Genomic DNA, 21,914 nt, shown 5'->3' with positions numbered 1-21,914 from the left:
CTCCCTGGCAGCCTGCTCTCGTCTTTCTGCCTTTCCTACCTCTCACCTGGATATCACACCAGCCTCCTAACTTGACCCCGCCTCTTCTTGCTGCACGCTACTGCTGGATCGATCTTCTTAAACACAGCTGGGCATATTTTTCTGATTACAAATGTTTGATGACTCTGTTGCTGGCCACATTCAAGGGCTCCACAGTGGAACCTCTGCCTCTTCCCCCAACATCTCTGACCCCTTGTCTGTGATCACCCTTTGGCCTGTGTCTTCCCCCAGATCAGCTTTCTATTTTCTTTCCCGAGTGCTTCCCACTGTTCTCTCTACCCCAAATGCCCTTCTCCTGGGTCTCCTGAGACAGTCTGAGAAAGATCTCACCAAGCTTTGAGCATGCACATGTGAATGTGCCCTCTGTGCAATCCCCAGCTCACTCCCACCAGGGCCTTAGGCAACCCATCCTGGATCTGCTTGAGAATTGCCCCACATCCGAGAGTGATGCAAAACCAGAATAATAACCCATCTCAAGGGAGACTTCAAACTTCACTCTTGAATCAGTTGGAAATTTAGACAAAACTTCTTTTCCACATTAGCTCTGTCCCTTTCACTTTCAGTTCACGGGGACTCACTGACCTTTCTTCAATGATGTGACTCTCCTTCCCTGGCCAGCAATAAATTCATTTCTATGCTGCCCTGGTTCTCCTTGTCCCATGGCACAATCAAACTCATGTTTCCTTGATTTTCCAGCCCAGAATAACCCTCTTCCGTTTGAACTCTGTCATCATTTTATCTGTTCTCTTAAAGTACTCCCTTATTTATTTATTTATTTTATTCATTCACTAAACAGACATCCAGGCATTGTTGTTATACCAAGTACTGTTATTTACACTGGGTTATGGTCATGAGCAAAACAGACAAGAAAAGATTAAAAAACAAAACAAAACAAAACAAAAAACCCTGACCTCATGGAGTTTACATCATTTGCAGGTAGAGACAGACAACAAATACAAAATATATAACATATATAGTATGTTAGATGTTGAGTATAGGTCATGGACAAAAATGACACAGGGATAGAGCCTAGGAGGATGGTAAAGTTTTAAAATAAAAAGTTCTTGGAAATGTGACCCAAGCTGTTTTGGATATGCTCGATTCTTAAGACTTTTTGGTAAGTTATGGAAGCTACTAAGTTTGAGGTAGGGAGGGTTGGCCACTCCCCCATAATGGCACTATCAGGGAATAATCAAAGCACATCTCCAACCAGATTCTACTTATGAGGTTTATTAACCAAATAATTGTTCTTGAAGCAGGTCCCACCTTGTTCACATAACCTATTTTGAACTCCCATGGACTGACCACATTTCTGAGGTTCTGTGCTGCCTCGTTGGAATCACGTACCACAAATGCTTTCATATCAACATCTGGTTATGGGACAGAGTAGAGAACAAGTCTCTCCTGATGGGCACAGGACCAGGTTACAAGCCTTCTGAACAAAACGGCCTTCCTGCGTTCAATCTGTCACTTTCGCATTCAGTGATTCTTACACCCCACTTACATAAGAGCAGGTAGTGGCCTGAAGTCTCTAAATGATAATAGCTAACTACTGGAGGCCATTCACAGAAATCATTTTTAATTTTACCAAAGAAAGCCAATTCTTAATTCTCAGTACACTACTTAACATGTTTCTAGTTTCACCAATGAAGACCTATTTTTTTTTTAGTTTAGTGTGCTAATTAAAGTGTTGATTGTTGCTTAAGATATGGATGGATAACAGAAGCTCCCAAAATAGCAGTTTCAGAGTACAGTTCTTCGGGTAGAATGCCAGCCAAGCACTCATGGTTGAAACTTAACTGACCATCTCTACAATTAAAACTCAAATGAGCTGGCACATGCTGACAGTACTGAAGTATTTTAAAGTAGATTACTAATGTCATAACAGGTGTTGAGAGAAGACCTCACAGGAAGAATGAGCTATTGGAAGGCTTGAAGGTGGTGGAGGGGTGAGCCATGCATCCTTTGGGAAGCATTGCAGGTTGAAGGAAGAGAAGATCCCTATGGCAGGAGTGTGCCTGGCCTGGGTGAGAGGAACAGCAAGGAGGTCAGTGTGGTTGAAGCTGAGTCAGCAAGGGAGGGAGAGAACAATGGCAGATGGTGCCAGGAAGGAAAGAGGTCCAGATCACATGGAGGCCGTGGGAATCGAGAGGGAAGCCACTGGAGAGCTTTGCAGGGGCATGGCGTGATCTGGATTAGACTTTCACAGAATCAATGAAGAATAGGCTGGTGGAGACAAAAGCCAGAAGCAGGAGACCAGTTAGGGACCTATTGAAATAATCCAAGTGAGACTGGCAAGGTGATCAGAAGTGGTTGGATTCTGTATATACACAGAAGGTAAAACAGCAAAATTTGTTAATGGGTTAGAGATGGAGTATGTGAGAAAGAAAGAACTCAAAGTTGGGCTGAGCAGCCAGAAGGTTGGAGTTGTAGTTCACTGAGATGGGGGAGATGGCAGGAGAAGAAGGTATTGGGGGTAGGTAGGTCAGGAGCTCAGTTTAACAAGTTTGAAAGGTAGAGTAGTGATATGGAGTATCACTACAGGATATAGGAACCTTACATTCAAGACAGAAGGTTCGACAGGAGTTATACCTTTGGGAGTAATCAACACAAAAATGGTGCGTGAAGCCATGACCCTGAGTGATGTAGAAAGAAGATAGGAAAAGAGAAGAGGTCCAAGCACCAAGCTCTGAGAGGCCAGGAAGACAAGGAGCAACTAGCAAAAGAGTCTGAGAAGGAGCTACCAGCAACACGGGAGGACCATCAGGAGACTGTGTGTCCTGGGAACCAGGGGAAGAAATGGCCAAGGAGGAACCATCACCTGTGAGGAGGAAAAGAGATCTGACCACTGGGTTTAACAACCTGCAGATCACTGGTGTCCTGTTGAGCAGTGGCCCATGTGAGCAGTTGTTTGGGTGGATTCAAGAGAGAGTGGGGAGAGCTGAATCGGAGGTGGTGAGTATAAACTGCTGGTGGTGAGGGAAATGTGAAATAAGTCCCTTTGGCCCTAGGTCAATCCCATATTTTTTTAAATATATATATATTTTTATTAATTTCAGAGAGGAAGGGAGAGGGAGAGATAGAAACATCACTGATGAGTGAGAGTCATTGATTGGCTACCTCCTGCCCACCCCCTGGTGGGGATTGAAATTGCAACCCGGGCATGTATCCTTGACCACAATCGAAGCTGGGACTCTTCAGTCCTCAGGCCAATACTCTATCCACTGAGCAAACTGGCTAGGGAAATCCCATATTTCTTGACCATCTAATTCAGGCAAGGGAAGGATGTCAAAAGAACAAAGCTGGAGCCATGCCTTCCCCTGGGGGTATCCACCCAGTAGAAGAAATTCATTTACAAACACTGGCTGGTATTCTAATAATGGAAAACACCATGTTTGTGGGAGCAGAAAGAGGCAGAGACAAACTTTGGGGAAGTTGAGGGAAGTGGCATCCGATCTGGTCTTGAAGGAAGTGTGGGGGTTGCCAAGCAGAGGAGGGAAGAGAGCTGTTCTCAGAAGAAGGAAGAGAGTTGTCAAGGTGTGAGAGTGAGATAACTGGGAGGTGTGCCGTGAGGATGGTAGGGCTGAGTTTGTTAAAGTTGTAGACCACACTGATAATGACTTTGCAAGGAACTGGAACTTTCATTCCATGGGTAATAGGAAACACGTCCTGTTCCTATCTCTTGGAGTGACAGGGTTGTTTTGTATCTTGATAGGAGATGCCTGTGGTTGTAGGTAGAGACCGGAGGCAGTGAGGATGCCAGGAGTCTTTGCAGCCGTCTAGACAAGAAGCAGAGGGGCCCAGGGGAGGGCAATGCCGTGAGGAAGTCAGGAGGGGAAGGATGCGGTGAAAGCCACAGGACCAGAACTGAGGGAGTGCCTCTTAAGATGGGGCCTGGGGAGTGCCAGGCACAAATGACTCAAAGGTTTCTGGCTCAAACTGAGCAGATGGGTTGATTAATCTTTTTGTCTCCATGGCACTTTACACATAATACATTGTGAAAAAATATTCCTTTGGTTGTTTGAACTCAAATATGAAAAGCCTAAAAGAGTTTTGAAATCAGTTTGTAAGAAATCAGCCCTTCAGCCTCCCCCACCCCACCCACCCCCACACCCCACACCCCACGTGCACACACACAGTTGGTGGTGTGCAGTGAGTGTAACTGGCAACTACAAGAGAGGCCACACGCTGAGCTGCTCACTTCGCTCCTCACATCTCCTTGAGGAGCAAAGGCAACCACAGGGAGTAAAACCTATTGGAGATGTGTGACACAAAGCATTATCTGTGTGATGCACAAGAGACAGTGATGGGAGTTCAAACAAGAAGAAGAACTCATGAGACTTTCCGTTAGGCCCTTAAGGCTAAGCAGGTTGAGGACATGTGTGGTAATAATTAAAAATAGTTATCAAGCATTTGCTGCATACTGCGAGCTGTTTCCGGTGCTATGGTGACCCAGTGTACCTCCTGGTGGGCCTATGAGGTGGGTTCTGCGATTGTGCCCAATTCACAGAGAAGGACAGCTGAGTGTGGGGGGTTTCTCTCTTTTTCGTGTCCAGCATGGAAAAGAATCAGGTCAGGTTCCTGAGTGGAGAAGCTAGGGATTAAGGAATAAAAGAAAGAAAAAGACCAAGAGGCAGAAATAGATTCATAAAGCTGGGAGCTAGGCTGGATGCCATTCTCTCTGATGGAGAGGCAGCAAGCACCCTGATCCAGGCAGCAGGTTTATTTTATATCCCCCAGATCCAGGAAATAACACCAAAACTTAGGATCAAAGGAGCTTATTTGCATTCGTAAGTAGGCCCTAGCATTCCTAGTGCTTGCCTGGGTTTACATATCTAGATCTGCCCCTGCCGACACCTGGGCTGATATGAAGTCAAGGTGGCAACATGTCCAGCCTTCTTAGGGAAGCATGTTCCCAGGGCGTGGCTCTGCCTATCTTCCTGAGTTCAGCTGAGATAATTAAAGAAAATGCCCATGTGCCTTCCCAGGCTGTCCTCTACAGTTGAGGACAAACTTCTCCAGATTTCCTGGTAGGAACTCCAAAGGAAATGCCAGGATTGTGACTCGGGTGTCTAGCTCCAGGGTCCTGCTTCTGAGCCTCCTCCCTGGTGGGTACAGGTGGAGGGGGATGGAAATAGCACTAAAGGGGTCTCAGGTGTCAGTCTGGGGTGAATGTCCTCCACTGGCCTGGAATAGCTGTGCTGGGCAAAGAAGGAGGGGAGGTTGGCCAGGCTGATAGCTTTGAGAGCAGCTCTCAAACACCCTCCCCCCACCTGACAAGGGGAGGTGCTTTCAGAGCATAGCAAGGAAGCTCTGGGAGTGGGGTAGGGTGGGGGGAAGCAGAGGCAGGAGCCAAGAGGGGCTGCAGTTAAGGGACCACAATCACCAGACCCAAAACCCAGGGTGAGGAGTGGGGAGCAGGGTGAGACCCAACCATGGGGCAGGAGGCTGGGGTGGGAGCTGCTCCTGCAAAGAAGGCTCCAGGCCCTGGCTGTGGGGGGATGGGCTTCCTCTCAGCCCCTGAGGGGCCTGAGTTCTTCAAGGTGTGAGTTTGTCTCCCAAACGCAGTGAATGAAGCTTCAGGCAGGGCAGGTCCTTTCCCTCCTTTCTATCACATCCTCTGGAGTTGAAGGAAGACAAGAAGCCCAGGTATAGTCGGTGTGGGGAGCACTGAGCAGGCCTTTGATTCCCCATCTTCTGTCTCTTACATAACCATCCTGCTAAGCTTACGCCTCTTTGGCTCAGGGCTCTGTGTGTATGTCTGTGTGCTTCTGCTGCAAGTGACTGCCCAGAGGGGCCACCGGCCTGCGTCACAGCCTCTACAGCTCAGCGCTGAAAGCGGAGCACCTGACTCACCCCAGCCCTGAGCTCTGCAGAGCAGCTGGCCAGCTGCCTGGCCTGCTGGCTTCTCAGCCGCCTCCGATGGCAGAGGTGCCTGTCCAGCCGCTCTCCACAGGCAGGCCCTACTGCTGGGGGAGAAGACTCCCAACTATTGTAGTATTGAAGTAAACACGAAGCAGGGTTACCCACTCGTGCTGCAGACACTTCATGACTCCCAAAGGGGTCAGCTGTGCTCTAGGCAGTGGAGGCGCAGCCGGAAACAAAACCAAGGAGCAGCCCTGCTCCCCAGGGGTTCACTTTCTGCTGGATGAATGAGTGAAGTTAACCGGGTTCTTAAGAATCCCAGCCTGAAGATGGTGATGATGGGCACTCCATCATCCCAAGAGGGTGTTCCCCCAGCTCTGCCTCTTCCCTCAACCTCGCCCTGCCTCCTGGCCCAGGTCACCTTGGGAGTTGGCACAGATGACAGGCAAGGCTCAGATTAGTTTCAGGCCTGAGGACGTCTTCTCCTACCCGCATAAACTCCTAGCCTGGCCGGCCGGCAGAAGGCACATGGCTTCCCTAAAGCCCCGTTTGGGGAAGGGAAGACTTGAAAATTGTTTGGAGCCATGGAGACGGGGCAGCTCAGAAAGATCCCCCAGTGAGATTGCTCAGGGACGACTCCTACTCAATTTGAGTTTAGGTTGGTTCAACCTTCAGGACCCGGGACACACCATGATGAGCATAACTTGGCTGGTGGCTTTGGAGACAATTACATTCTGGAACCTGCATTCTCCAGTTGCCCTGCTTCCTGCTTGAAATCCAAGCTGGCAGAGGACCTGGAGGAAGCTGCGCGCAGCTGGTGCATTCGGGTGCAGAGCACCATGTGCTCCGTGATATCACGTTACCTGGACCGTGCCTCATGGCAGGTGAGGATACACACCACAAGCTGAGGGCAGTGGAATCATGCCAGGCACTTCATCTACCCAGTATTCCTTCTTTTGGCCACAGCATCACAATTTCCCTCAGTCCTGGTGCTATTGTCAGAAAGCTGCCTGGTTGTGATGGATACAACCCCCACGCTGGCCTATCAGACTCCTTCTCTTGAGCAGACGTGAGGTCGCTGGTACTGATTTGTCCCCCTGGGCCTGTTGATATGATTTTGCCACTCAGGTCCCCAGTGGCCCTGGCTCCTGTCCTTTTAGAGTTTGATTATTCAATTCTCTTTCTTATTCTGGGAACTGCCTTGTGTATGTCCAAGAATGTTTGTTTTCTTGCCTCGATTAGCCAGAGTTGTTTTCTGTTGCTGGTAACCTCAGAAGTCTAAGTGACGGAAAAGCTAATCTGTGGCTTGTCCTTGGACAGGGTGCACAGGGAGAGGCTGGCATACACCCAGTCAGGCTCACAGGGTCCTCAGAGCCCCACTTTTCCCAGTGATGGTGCAGCTTGGAGAGAGGAGGGTTCAGAGCCACCCCACTGCACTGTGATGTCCATGGGGTAGCTGGCCTGTCCCCAGCTTCTGCAATGTGGTCAGTGTTGCCATAAAGAACATTCCTTCATGGGCCACACTTTCCAGAATGTTCTCTTTACTTTGCCTGAGTCCTCACTGGAGAGAAGGAAGGTCCTCTCAGCAATTTCCCAGCATGCAGCCCGGCCTCCCAGCTCTGACTCTTTTCTAGGCCAGGCTCCAAGTGGGCAGCCTTCCCCCCTTGCTCTTCTCTCTGTCAGATCAGCTCACCCCTGGAGCTGGGTCAGTGCTAGGAGACAAGGTGAATGTAAAACAGAGAGGAAGGAAGCAGACAACCTCCTGGCTGCAGCTCTGCTGCTGGCAGGGACACAGTCAGCCTCTGCTCAGTGTTGCATCTCCACTGGCAACTCCTGGTCAGTGTTCCATGAATGGTAGTTCTCCAGTGAGCCTGTTCCAAAAGAGGGTGGCTGTCTAGGGGCCCTCCTTTTTCTCTGAACTTCCATGGCACCCTTCCATGTGCCTCTCTGGTTGCTGCACTCATCATTTTAGTTTTGGGATATATAGGCCAGGAGGTAGTAAGCACTCTCCTTCGATGTGTTCAAGTCGAATTTGGAAGCCATCTAATGAATGTTTTAAGTGGATCCAAGTTCAAGATGGAAAGTTGGGTTAAATGAACTCTCAGATCCCTTCTAACTTAGGTTTTAATTATTCTATGTCTAGCTTTTTTAACTTCTAAAATATTTTTATTGTGGATTTTTTAAGCATACAGAAAAGTATACAAGTGGTACAATACTAACAAATATAGATGTAATCACTAAGTAATTGTCAAAATTTTAACTTTCTGTCACATTTGTTCTTGATGCAAATAAACTGTGCAGATCTTAAAAAATAAATATTGATTAAGGTATAATTTACATATAATGAAGTACACAGGTTTTGAATGTACAGTGTGGTGAGTTTTGACAACTGTGTGCATCTGTGTAACTATCATCCTAGATAAAATACAGAATTTTCTTTAGTATATATTTTTTCTAGTCTAGCTCCCCCGTGCCAGAGGCCATCACTGTCCTGATTTTTCTCACCATAGATTAGTTTTTCCTGTTCTGGAATTTTATATAAAAGAATCAAATAGAATGAATTTGTTGGTGTTCGAATTTTGCTCTTATATTTTGGGCATTCTTCCATGATGCTGCAGGTATCAGTAGTTCACTTCTTTTTATTTCTGAGTAATATTCCATTGGACGAATATACCATAATTTATCTACTCACCAGATAATGAACCTTTGGATAACACATTTACCCCAAATAAATGAAAACATGGTGTCCACAAAAAGAGCTGTACAAGTATACCCATAGCAGCTTTTCTCATAATAGCCCCAAACTGGAAACAACCCAATTGGGCATTCTATTTTTATGTGGCCATCTTCCCTCTCGGCAATGAGGACAGGATGCTTACCTGATTCATCTGCGTAACCTCACAGTGTTTCAAACATAGCAGATGAATCAGGAAGTCTTTGCTGAATGGATGAAAGGCAGCGGAGGACGCAGAGTTCTCAGTTCAAGAGCTGAGGGGGAAGGACCAGCCCTGGTCAGCTCCCCAGAAGTAAGACAGAATGTCAGCAGGGAAAATGTCAGAGTTAGTTCATACCAGAGCCTCAGTGCTAAACATAGAGCCTGGAACAGGGGTGTTCAGAATATATATGTTGAATAAGTAGAGAGGAGTAAACAGGATGCTGAGTGTTGACACCACTAGCTCCTCTTGCATTTGGACTTCCTCGCTTCCAGAGCACCCTTGCTTTCCAGAAAGACATACCTCCCAGGATAGAGGGGCAGATGGACAGTGTCAAACAGGGAGAATGACCTAGGAGAGTGCTCTGAAGATAAGGAGGAGGAGCTTAAAGTTTCTGGGGAAAAGTTAGAATAAACTAGGTTTTCTCTCTTGTCTCCAAGCCCCACACATTATCTCTTTTATCCTTGTATTCAGTGAACCCAGGCACAGTAGACCCATTGAGAATCAGGAAATTCAATGGAGAGCCCCAGGAAATCCACTAAGTCTGGAATACATTGCCTCTCTCCCTTTCCATTGCTACTTCAGGCTGAAGGTTCCAGATCTTCACAAAAGCATCAAAGGCTTTCCATTCACCCCGGCCAAGGGCTCTGACCATTTAGCTCTTCAGGATGTGGATGGATATAGTTGCTTATGCAAGGGATTAAAAGTGTGGTCTCACTTCTGTGTGTTTGTTACAATGCAGGGATAAATGACAAGTCTTAAAAACTTCAAGTCCTTCCAGGCAGGATCTAAAGATCTCAAGAAAAGTGTGGAGAAGAGGAAGTTCACTGGGCACTATGACCCCAGTGTGACTCAATATAGAAGGATTCATACACAAGTACCTAGAGATTTTTATCTATTAATGCCCCAACTCTGTCAGATGGCTTAGATCCACAGGCATTTTAGTTTCCAGTAAGTGGTATTGATGTCAGTGTAGTAACCTGGTTATTAATTAATAACTGGAAAGGATAAAAGGGAATATACAATTTAGATGCATGCCCAGTAAAGTCTGAGTAATGTGGGAATGTGCTTATTGAAAGATGAGACAGAGGGCCAGAAAACAGGATACCAAGACACAGGCTTTATTGGAGGAGAAGACCCTGCTGGTCTACTTTTCAGAGGAGAAAGAGCACATGTTCAGGGGTAGACACACTTTTTGAGGAGAGAAAGAGGAAGGGACAGGGCTTAGGGTGTTCAGCACATGCTGATTGGTGGTTTCACTTAAGGCACATGATTAGGGACCTCGGGACTTAGGAATTGGGGGATTAGGGTATTTGGCAGGTGCTGATTGGTGGTTCAGTGTACAGTTCATGTAAGATGCCTTGTTAGGTGCTCAGGTATGTCTGTGTTGCAGGTACATGTTACGTCATACTCCGTCCATCAGTTGAGGGAAGGGAGGATCTATCACTTATCTGTCAGTCACACCCGGGAGTAGGTCATTGGCAAGAATTGGCTTGACCACTGCAAGGACATGAAATCTGATGTACATATACTCCTAAACAAAGGGAGTTCTCTCTCTTGCTCTCTTACTCTCTTGGTCCTCTATTGCACTTGGCCCTCTGATGTTCTGGCTTGCAGTGCTTGCACACTCTGCACTCACCCATGTGGCCCACAGCCATGTGGACTCCACACAGTGGATTAATGCACTTTAACTAGCTTGATGCTACAACGGACCCAGTTCCTCCATGAAAGGGAAACTCTGGACACTGGTTTTGTTTCTAGCTCTACTAAAGCCCAGCTGTACATTTTCCAGGACTGGATTAAGGGAAATGGGACTTTGGAAACAGGGATATAATTTCATGCAAGTAAAAATCATTCATGCTCCTGTGAAAGTCTTAGAAAATTCTTTTTACTCAAGACCTCATAAGAACCCCACTCCCACTAGCAATGGCAAGGAATTTCACCCATGCAATCCTCTGATAATAGTATTGGGAAAAGGACACTTGGGATTCCAGACTCTTGCATTCTTCCAGTTCACATCTAGGATTTATGGGACATCAGATAAAAGCCTCTTTCCTCACATGTACAATGAGAATGCTGGGTTAGGCCACCAGTAAGATCCCTTCCAGCTTGGAAACATGTTTTTAGTACCACTAAAAGTGGTGGTCTTGTTTGTCTCACGACCATAAATGCATTCAGAGAAAACGTTCACAGAGGTCTCCGGCAGTAAGCTCATGTGTTTTAAAGGCTAAGATGAACATTCATTCTCATTGAGACAATTTTTCTGCTCATGGCGTTTTTTTCTCTTTGGGGGTCCAGTTTGGAACTACATCCAGTCCACTGTCAATGTGAATGGGAAAAGAAAAAAAAATGGGAAAGATTTGTCTGCTTTATATCCTTGTTGACAATACTCACAAACAAGGCCCCACCTCTTTTGGAGGATGTTTGAAGGATAGGAAATTCTTATCCTTCCAGGTCTAAAAATAAGTATTTGTTGATGATCCAGACAATCTGCTCGAAACAGCAGCAGCGTGGAGTCTTAACCCGTGAAAGACAAGGGTGCGTCTCCCTGGTTTACCAGAGTTAAAATACAGCCGACCTTTGGAAGAGGAACACCGAGAAATGTGTGTCCACAGTTTCCACCCCCATTTTCTTAGCCTGGTACTGAATTTTACATGAGACAATCCTAAGCGCACACTTCAAGCGGAACATCATTTATTTCCTGTTAGGACTTAAAGTGGATTATCTATTCAGCTTGACCTTTAAAGAACGTATGACATAAGTAGGATTTTTTAGGCTTCTCTTTATAGAAGGCCCTGAAGATTAAAGACAGTTCAGTCAATAAGGATTTTTTTCCTACTTGTTGACTCACAGAAGCATTGGCCTCCCATGGCTCTGTTTGTTCCCTTTGGCCTTCATGCTTTCTTGCAAGAGGGATAGCAGTGGTGCTCTTGGATACAGTGAAAGTGAGTCTTGGACTAAATCCGGTCGAGCACACAAACATTTATTAGCACGCGGGTACAACACAGTCCTACAACCTGTCCATCCAAACCGCCTGCAGGTGCTCTGACAAGGACCTTGCATGCAAGGTTTTCTGGGAGGGGCAGGGAGCATCTTCTGCTACGTCACCGGGGCACAGGGCCAATAGGTCCCTTCAGCATTATACTGCCTGACTGGCCCACTTGTTAAGCCTCATTTATGAAAGGGCATGGGAGACTGTCATCTTTCTAACCAATGACCTATTTTTGAACACACCACGCATTCATTTCACCATAGAAATATTTCTAGCAGCCCTTCTGCACATGAATAAACTCTTTAGTGTAGCATTCCATACTCTAATTTAAATGCTAAGTAACTCCTCTGAAGGTATGGATAAGAGCATTCATCTGTTAGCCATGCATTGAGGGTTGGCATCTTATTGGTCTTTGAAGACTCACTAACTGCCCCAGAATATAGATTAGAGCTAGAAAATCTCACTGTTTCTACTGAAGGTTTTTAAAGAACCTTACTGTACAAGCAATGCAGTAGTGACCAACCAAAGCATTTAACCTCTGAAAGGTTCTGCTTCCTAATCTGAAAAAGTTGATGAGAATACCCTCTAACGGCTTGTTGTGAGGATTAAAGGAGACCATGAGGATAAAATAAACAAAATTGTGTGTTGAGGGACAGGGGTGGAGTGAGTGTAATAGCCGCACGTATAGTTTCTAAACATTAGTCCCCTTACACTGTTATCTTGGGGTATCCAAAGAAGGAAAAGGGAGAAACTTGGCAGGGTAGAAAGAGAAAGCAGAGACACCAAGGGATATTTGAGAGTATTGCCTTTGGGGCTGCCAAGCAGCCTGGCCTGGGCATCATTGTCAAATGTCCTTACTCATAATACTTACAAAACGTCAGACTCGCCCTGACCGGTTTGGCTCAGTGGATAGAGCGTCACCTGAGGACTTTAGGGTCCCAGGTTCGATTTCGGTCGAGGGTATGTACCTTGGTTGCGGACACATCCCCAGTAGCGGGTGTGCAGGAAGCAGCTGACCCATGTTTCTCTCTCATCGATGTTTCTAACTCTCTATCCCTATTCCTTCCTCTCTGTGAAAAATCAATAAAATATATATATTAAAAACAAACAAAAAAACGTCAGACTCTGCCCTTGGATGGATCACGAGTCTGGTCCACCTCTTACGTTTGGGGTCATCACTATGACACCACCAAAGATGTCAGAATATGCTATGAATTAAAGTCTGTACACAAGACTAGAAATTACAATTCAGCTCTACCGCGTATTAAGGTGTGTGAACTTGGGTAAGTTATTTCTCTGAGCCTCAGGCTCCTCTTGTAAAAATACATTTTATGATCGGTCTCCTGCAGGAAGAGCCGGAGGACGTGTGGCTGTCTGTTTCTCTTCCTTCTTCGCATCTGTTTCTAGTCCTTCTTCACCCCTTTGGAAAGGTGTTACCGCCAGTCCAGGTCTTTGCTTTGGGGAAGTAACAGAAACTATAACATGCTACCACCCAGAGAGAGTCTTCCTTCCAAAGCTGCTTGAGGTGGAGAGGGGGAAGAAAAGTTAGGTGATCACCTCATAAAATGTCACAAGACATTTTCTGTTTGCTTTATCTGGTCTTTATGCATCTGAAACCAGAGATTATCTCCAGATTCTCTCTTTTACTCTGAACTTGACCCCGGGGAAAGCGGATATGGCATCCAAATTTAGATGAATGTATTATTAAGATGGGGGGTGGGGGGACTTATTTTATTTTTCCTACGCCCAGTTTCTCTGACTCATTTGCTGTTTTCATTTTCCTCTGAGGAGGGGCCAAAAGCACAAATCTTCACGTCCGTTCTGTAAAGCAGCCGGAGAGAGCAGCAGACACTGGAGTTCTCTTCCCTCCGGGCACCCGGAGGCAGCCACGTGCTGCAGCGGGGCTGGCACGTGTCATCCCATGAGTGCTTTGCACATGTTTGCTCCAGAGCCCAGCTGTCGGGGCTCCCGCCTATGACCTGTCAGAAGCCCAGGCTTTGCTTTTTTTATTAACGAAAACCGGTCATGTGTGTATGTACGTGTTTCATTATAAAAAGTTTACACGATAAAGACATTCTATCCATAAGCAAGAATACCACCCCCCCCATCCACAACTACCATTAACATTTCAGCGTGTATTTTTCCAGTCTAATAAGTGTAGCATAATAAGTATAATACATGTTTGTTTGTTTTTTGCAAAAAATTAAATCACAACCATATGTGTTTTTTTAAAAAACAAAACTTGGAATCATACTGTAAATACTACTTCACAACTTGTTTTTGTTTTTTGTTTTTTTAACTTGCCATGCTATAGACATTTAACCATGTCAATAGGAAAATTTTAGGTGTTGTTTTTACAATGTCTTCAAATGACTATAGTGTTGCATTCTGTGCATGTATCACAATTGCTTTAACTTGTGTCCTATTGATGGATTCCCCCCCCCCTCCTTTTTTGTGTGTGGCTATTATAAACAATGCTAAGATACATATATTTACACATTATCCCTTAGAACAAATTTCCAGATGCGGGATTGCTGGATATTCCATTGTTCACTCCACACAATCCCTTATTACCACCTGTTTTCATAAAGTTCACTTCTTTGGGAGCTCTTTCTGACCCAACTAATTCAGAGCACTATTATGTTGGGAATAAAACAAAGGAGAAAGAGAAGCAAATACCTGAATAAGCTGCAAACATTTCTTTCTCCTGTTGTCCATATTTAAGGGTCAGTCTGCAGTGCAGCCAGGCCCCGGATAAGGGGGGAAGGCAGCGGACTCCAGGCGGGATGAGTAGACCCTTGCACACTGTGCTTCCTCTCCCCAGGCCAATCCTTCTCTTTCAACAGACAGTGCTTTCCAGGACCTGTAATGTGCTTTGCACACAGACAGTTGTGATCTGAGTTTTCTTCTTCTTCAGATTCCTGGAATGAAGAAGCACCATGTGTGGATCAGCTATTTTGATTTCCCAGCTGTGACTGGCACTCAGGTGAAGGCCTCATGCTCCTCGCTGTTCTGGTGGTCATTGTTCCCTCCTGCCTCTTCACACCTGATCCCTGAGAGCAGAAAATTTGGGGCTGAACCTGGAGGGGCTGAATCTGGTGGATGGGGGGAGGGATGGAAGGGAGAGGTACATTTGGGGCCAGGGGAAGACCCCCTGAGAGACCTTGGTTTCTTCTTGTTCCTGTTTCTCCTGTCTACTCACTCTTTCAACCTGATCAGGGGTTTAAGAGAGAGAGCAGAGGGTGGTGGTAGGGGGGAGAGTTTCTGACCTTCAAGTCACTCAGCAGCTCCTGTGAATGGATGGAAATGGAATTTGATCTTGTAGGTGGGAAAGTGGCCTGGAGACTCTCTGTGGGAGTCCAGTGAAACTGTAAACATGGAACAAACAGAAAACTTGAGCCCACACCCCTCCTGTAAATCAGGACACCCAGGTTTCCTTTCAGTCACTTCCGTGCCTCAGATTAGTGATGAGATCAAATAGGATGATAGTTATTTGCTTTGAAAATAAATTAGAGCATAGAACTGGGAAAAATAACTGAACAAATATATACGGCTCCAACTCAAATGAGGGTAAGGTGATCAGACTAGTTCTACTCTTATTCACATGGATAGTTAGAAAAGTGCGGGAAAAATAACTTCTCAAGATGCACAGTAGGCACCAAGTTAGGAGAGGACAGCATAAAAATGTTTAGGTCTTGCCTTGCTTTGATTAGAGCATCATCCCAATAAGCCAAAGTTGCAGGTTTGATCCCCTATCAGGGCACATGAGAGAATCAACCAATGAATCAATGAATGCATAAATGAAGTGGAACAATAATCACTGTTTCTCTTTCTCTTTCTCTCTCTCTCTCCCCCCCCCCCCACCTGCCTCCCTCTCAAATCCCACATAATAAAAGGCTAATATGCAAATCGACTGAACAGTGGAATAACTGGTCACTATGATGCACACTGACCACCAGGGGGGCAGAATCTCAATGCGGGAGCTGCCCCCTGGTGATCAGTGCACTCCCACAGGGGGAGCACTGCTCAGCCAGAAGCCCGGAGTCTGGCACATGGCTGGTGAGCGCAGCTGTGGTGGCAGGAGCCTCTCCCACATTTGTAGCAGTCGGACATCCCCTTAGGGCTCCCTGACTGCAAGAGGGCACAGGCCAGCTGAGGGACGTACCACCCCCACCCTCAATGCATGAATTTCATGCATCGGGCCTCTAGTCAATAAATAAGCATTTTTTTTTAAATGGTTAGGTTTTGGTTACTTTATTTGAAATAAAATTGTTCAATTTTTAAACTTTCCAATTCTTCCAATTTCACATATTTATAGGTATCTTTATTTAAAAATAAACACATTCTTCTCCCAAGTATGGCAAAGCTAAGATTGTGAAGGCAGTAAGTAGCTAAAGATGTGGGGTTGACTCTGACTGTCCACACTTAAAAGATGGAGAAAGTGAAGTAAAAATATTTATGGTCCCTGATAAAGACTTGAAGCCAGTCTCCCCACCCACCTCCTACCACCACCACCACCACCATCGCTGAGATCCTGGGAGAGCAGGTACTTGAGGGTTTAACCAGAACCTTTTCCTATAGTTTCCAATTGCTTCACTCTGGAGTGGGAGAATTCATGGAAAACCACTGTGAGCAGTAAGGAACATGTGGGGGACACGTGGTAGCTGGAGACTGCTAAAACCCTTCATCCGCCTTGGGCGGGAGACTCCGGTTTAGTAAATTCTTCATCTGACGTCACCTCTGTTTGCTAAAACAAACTTTATCTGCTTTGCAGGTCCCCACCTCTGGCATTTATCTCTGGAGGAACTCTGGGTAACAACAGCTGTCAACACCCCAGCTCACACTGGCAGCTGCTGAGCTGTGGGGGCAGCTGAGGCCGGGGAGGGGCCACACCTGTGTTTCCGGTGTCACGATGGCACAAGGCAGAGGGTGGCTGCAGGGACTTGGGGGTGACTGGGGTGTAGGGTGAGGGGGAAGCTCGACTTTGCTCTTCCAAACCCAGAGTCAATGTGCCTTTCACCAATTAAGTCATAAATAAAACCCAAGTCAGAAATAGTGATTGCTAATAATTAGATGCTAAGCCAAGACTCACTTAAATCTGTTGGCATTCCATGGTCCCAGGGTCCAGAGAGAATAATGACAGAGATATAAATTGTGGTTCGGAATAAAATGGTAGAAGTTTGGTGTTGTTAAAGTCTCTTTTCGGTTTGATTGGATTTCATCTAATAGTTGAAATGCTCCCTGCTCACTACCAGCTGGAAGGAGAGCCTAGGCCTTTTTATTTTCTTCCTTTTCTCCCGATAGGAATGACACATGCCCTTTGATCATCTTAGGACTTGATTCTGACTTTTAAGTCTGCATAAACATGCGTGCATATGTGTTTGTACGTGTGTGTGTGTGTGTGTGTCCTCCTCCCCCCCCACTTCTTTTCAGCCTCTTGTGAACATCAAGGGACACAATTTGGTGCTTAACCTACCAAAAACTGGTTTGTTATAGCAGTTATTGGAAGTTGTAGAAGCTTCTGAGTCTGTTTCATGATGTCTCTTTCATAGAGCCATAATTAAGTATCCTAACTTTGAGGGATCTAAGTCCTACTCCTTCAGTCTGACTCATATTTATTTTTTATTAGTTTCAGAGAAGAAAGGAGAGGGAGAGAGAGCTAGAAACATCAATGATCAGAGGGAATCATTGATTGGCTGCCTCCTGCATGCCCCCACTGGGGATCAAGTCCACAACCTGGGCATGTGCCCTTGATCAGAACTGAACCTGGGATGCTTCCGTCCACAGGTTGACACTCTATCCACTGAGCCAGACTATACTCGAAAGGCTTAACTATTGTCAGGCCCTTGATTCCCACTGAGAAAGTTTTGGGGACTTTCAGGATTCGTTGAACTGTGTGCTAGGCCTCCTGGCAAGTGACTTACATGGAAAAGGGATTTCACAAACACAAGGAAAGTGTTTTTGCAAAAATGCCAGATGGCTCTTCTCCGCTTGTCATATTAGCTTGGTTTTGTGACTTATGATCCAATTCCCCTCAGAACTGTGGAGTGAGCGGGAGCGTGTCAGAGGAACATCTACACAAACCCCAGGCAGAGGGGTGTTTTCAATCACAAACCTGGGGTGACTTGAATCACACGGAGGGAGCTGGCAGGGCAGTTATGAAGTCACCCACAGAGTCTGTGCAGAAGGCAGGACTGTCTTTCCAACACAAAACTGAGCGGAACCCGATTTGAGCACGACTTGGACTCGGTGTAATTGCACTTCCTGCAGCCCTGGGATTGGGCGGACCAAAATAGATGTACGACTGGCTTTTCTCAGGCGCATGGATCGCACCCAGGAGGAAGAAGAAAATGCCAAAAGTTTCTCAAGGCAAAAAAAAAAAAAAAAAAAAAAAAAATTTTTTTTTTTTTTCCATACAGAAAGGTTGGGAATGTTGTTGTTGTTTTTTTTAACTCCTTCAAAATTTTCATGGCTGTGATCATTTGATGGGAAAAAATAGAGAGAATGCCCTCCTCCAAGAGTAAAAAAACACTTGCACTGCAAGGTCGCCCGCTCAATTGCAGAGTAATTATTTATTTTAGGTCTGATTTTCCCAAATCTGAAATGGAGTATAGTATACAGTGAAACTTCACTCTCCGAGGCCCTGGAGAGCAGGTGCTGTTTGTATGCCCACAGGTGGAGCTGGGGGAGGGGGAAGCCAGGCCACGTGTGTCTGAAAGATGTTCATAGATGGCCTCTTATGTAATTGTCCTGCTCTTGTGTGCGATTCTGTTTAAATTGAAGTGGATGGGAATAGTAAATGTTCTTTCTCGGTCCAGTTGAATAAACTAATATTGCTTAAAGGCTTGAGTTTTTCTTAAGACACAATCAAATGAAATAAGCAAACACAAAGTCCTGGCAAGAGCATTAAAACTGGAAGTCTGAAGACCTGGCTCCTCTCCCGTCCCAGCTCTGCCATTGATTTTGTTTGTGACTTAAACACTTTGATCCTTGTTTTTTTCCATCTGTGAAATGGGGGTGAAGGAGATGGGCTAGACTAGGTGACTTTTAAGATTCTTTCTACTCTAGATATGGAAACTATGATTTTTCTTTTTAGTCCTGTTTGGATTATACCTTATCAACCCTCACCTCCTTTCTTGGGTGGCTGGACAGGTGGAGAGGAGATCACCTTTCTTTACAAAGTTCTTAAAATAAACATCTTAGAAGCACATAGGTATAAAGGATTAGTGTTGATCTCTGCCAGAGATTATTTATATAAGTTTTAGGTATGTTGAAAGGTCACTGGCTGAATAGAATTTCAAAATCAATTATGAATTAAAACTTGGATTTCTAAGCAATCCTATTAGTGGTAAGGCCAAGTGTATCGCCACCCATGTTTGCATTTGCTTTCCACTCTGTCTGGAAGCTCTCTCCTTGGAAACTTACATGGCAGCCTCCTTGGCATTTGGTTCCCAGCCAACATGACCCCTCCCCACTTTAGGGCTGTCTCTGACCACCTATCGAAAGAAAGCCCCTCTCCCTTCCCACCGCATTATTCTATTTAATTTATTCTCTTTCTAGTTCTGGAATTCTTTCACATTTTTTATTTGTTTACTTGTTTCTTGCCTAAATCATGAGAGCCCACAGTTTGTCTTAGTCTCTGTGATATCTCCAAGGCCTAATATCAAATTCTTACTAGGTCTTTGCTGAACAAATGAGCAAGTCTCTGTTTTTCCTTCCTCTTAATGATACTACCACTTTGAACTTCCCACGTGTCTACAAGCATGCCATGCTAATACCTCAATGCCAAGAAGGGCCCTTTTCTCTCTTACAATCCTGCCAGCCCTTGAAGCCCAAATGCCATCCCTCCTCTGGGACGGAACCAGCACAGAGCGCCTGGAGCTCCTGGAGCGCCTATCCCATTGCTCTGGCTTCATCTGTTTATCTTATCTTTAACATCAGGGACCAGGCCTGACTTACTCAGCAGGAGCCTGGCCCAGTAGGGGCTGATAACTGTTTGTGAATGCATGATTTCCCCTGAAGCTTTTGGATAACTCAGACTTGTACATGCAGACTCTGCCTTGCAGGCATAGATCTTTGGGAGCCTATGTTTATTGCTGTTGCTGTGTTTTTAGAGGCACACTGATTAGATGCTCATGTCATGGCCATCTGGGAGTAGATAGATACTGCAAAATACAAGATATGAGCAGATACAAGTGAGAATGCTGCCCTCGCTGAGGATGTAGGCACTCAAACACGGGTGAATCCCATTACCACATCGTATGTGGCCTTTCATAATCAATGTGAAACGAATGCCCTTTCTATGGTCACAGGGAAGCCTGAGAGCCGTGGAAGACCTGGTAACGTTTTCAAGCATAAGTTGTCGGGGTGACAGGTACCCCTGAGATCCTGCGGTAACCACAGAAAGGAATATTAGTCTTACCCTCTTCTGAATTCTCTTCCAGGATTGCTTTAACAAAACCTGGATGGAAGAGAGTCTGCCACAAATGATCTCTTGATAGAAATATTTTTAAAAAATCTTACCTAATTACTGCATTCTCACTTCTGGTCCTACAGAAAGAGAAACATATCTCTTTTTAAAAAACCTGTTTCTGACTCTAGTTCATTAAACATGATAACACACATGTTCACTACCCTGTTAACTGAAGGTGGGCTGTGCAAAGGTTAGTCATTTTTATTAAAAGGAGTTATCACAAAGCAAAGCATCCCCACACATCAATGCTAACTTTCATTTGTGAGGGGTGTTTTTATAATACAGAAGATTTTTATAATACATACGATATTTCTTAAACCCCATCATTAAAACTGGTAGAACAACATAGCATATTCTATAAATTTTTATTGTTGAAGAAAATTTTTTTTTCCTATTTGCCAAGAGCATAGAAATTATTAAGTCTAGAAAAATAACATTTAAGTAACTATCCCAGATTTTATGATCAGTCTTAAAGTCTTAAATTTGGGAGGATTTAATGGAAGGTTTATTTAATGGAGCAAGATTTCCTGGAGGGCTTGATGTTATGGTTTTGATGTTTTTAGATGCTTATGTCTATGACAAATATTACCGTGAGGTAATGCATTTCCTCTTGGATTACTCTTTGAATGTATTCTCAGTTGGTTTGATTTCTCCTTACTCTTAATGCCTCAGCCCTTTTTATGTTTTTCTGTTTCCATCTTGTATTATAATGTTTGTATCGTATTTCCTCTATTAATTTTGATTTTTTTGAGGCCAGGGCTATAGCTCATTCCTCTCTGTAACTTTTGCATAACTCAGTGTAGAAATAGAAATTCAATACATTGCACCAAATTCAGAATTTTCTTATATAGCCAAGCTTCCTTACAATTAAAAGCAAAATGGAAAAAAAAAGAAAAACTGATGAGTGGTTTACAAATCAGAATAGTGATTTATGATAAGAGTTTGTGTTAATGCTTCTTGATAAATATTTCTTTTTAAGAATGATTTGAGAGAGAGAAAGGAAAAGAGGGAGAGGGAGAGAGAGAGAGAGAGAGGAAACATCGATTTGTTGTTCCAGTTATCTATGCATTCATTGGTTGGTTCTTGTATGTACCCTGATCAGGGATCAAACTTGATACTTTGGTGTATTTGGCTGACACTCAAACCTAATGAGCTACCCAACTAGGATTTGGCAAATATTTCTGGTCACATTTTCAGATGACACTGTCCCTTTGTGATTGGGAGAAGCCATGTGGCTGGTCTAGACACTCAGTTGTGAATAGAAATGGTATGTGTCATATAGGGGCTAGAGCTCTGACCAACCATCCCTGAGAATGAAGGGTTTCCCAGGATGTAGAACTTCCAGTATTAAACCAGGACAGTCTCCGGCAAACTAGGTTAGTTGTCACTTTCACTAGAGCATTTAATTGCTGATTCAAGACCCTCCACAGCTCGCTCTCTCTCTCTCTCTCTCTCTCTCTCTCTCTCTCTCTCTCTCTCTCTCTCTCTCTCTCTCTCATTTCTTCCTGGCAGCAACATTCAGGTAGTGAGTACTCCATCTCTCTAGATCTTTGGATCACACATGAACTGGATCCACCTGTGATGAGCATGTTAGCAAGAGCAATAAATAAAA

Source organism: Pipistrellus kuhlii, unplaced genomic scaffold (genome assembly GCF_014108245.1).
Source record: "Pipistrellus kuhlii isolate mPipKuh1 unplaced genomic scaffold, mPipKuh1.p scaffold_m20_p_3, whole genome shotgun sequence".
Classification (NCBI taxonomy): domain Eukaryota; kingdom Metazoa; phylum Chordata; class Mammalia; order Chiroptera; family Vespertilionidae; genus Pipistrellus; species Pipistrellus kuhlii.
This window is presented reverse-complemented; position numbering follows the sequence as displayed.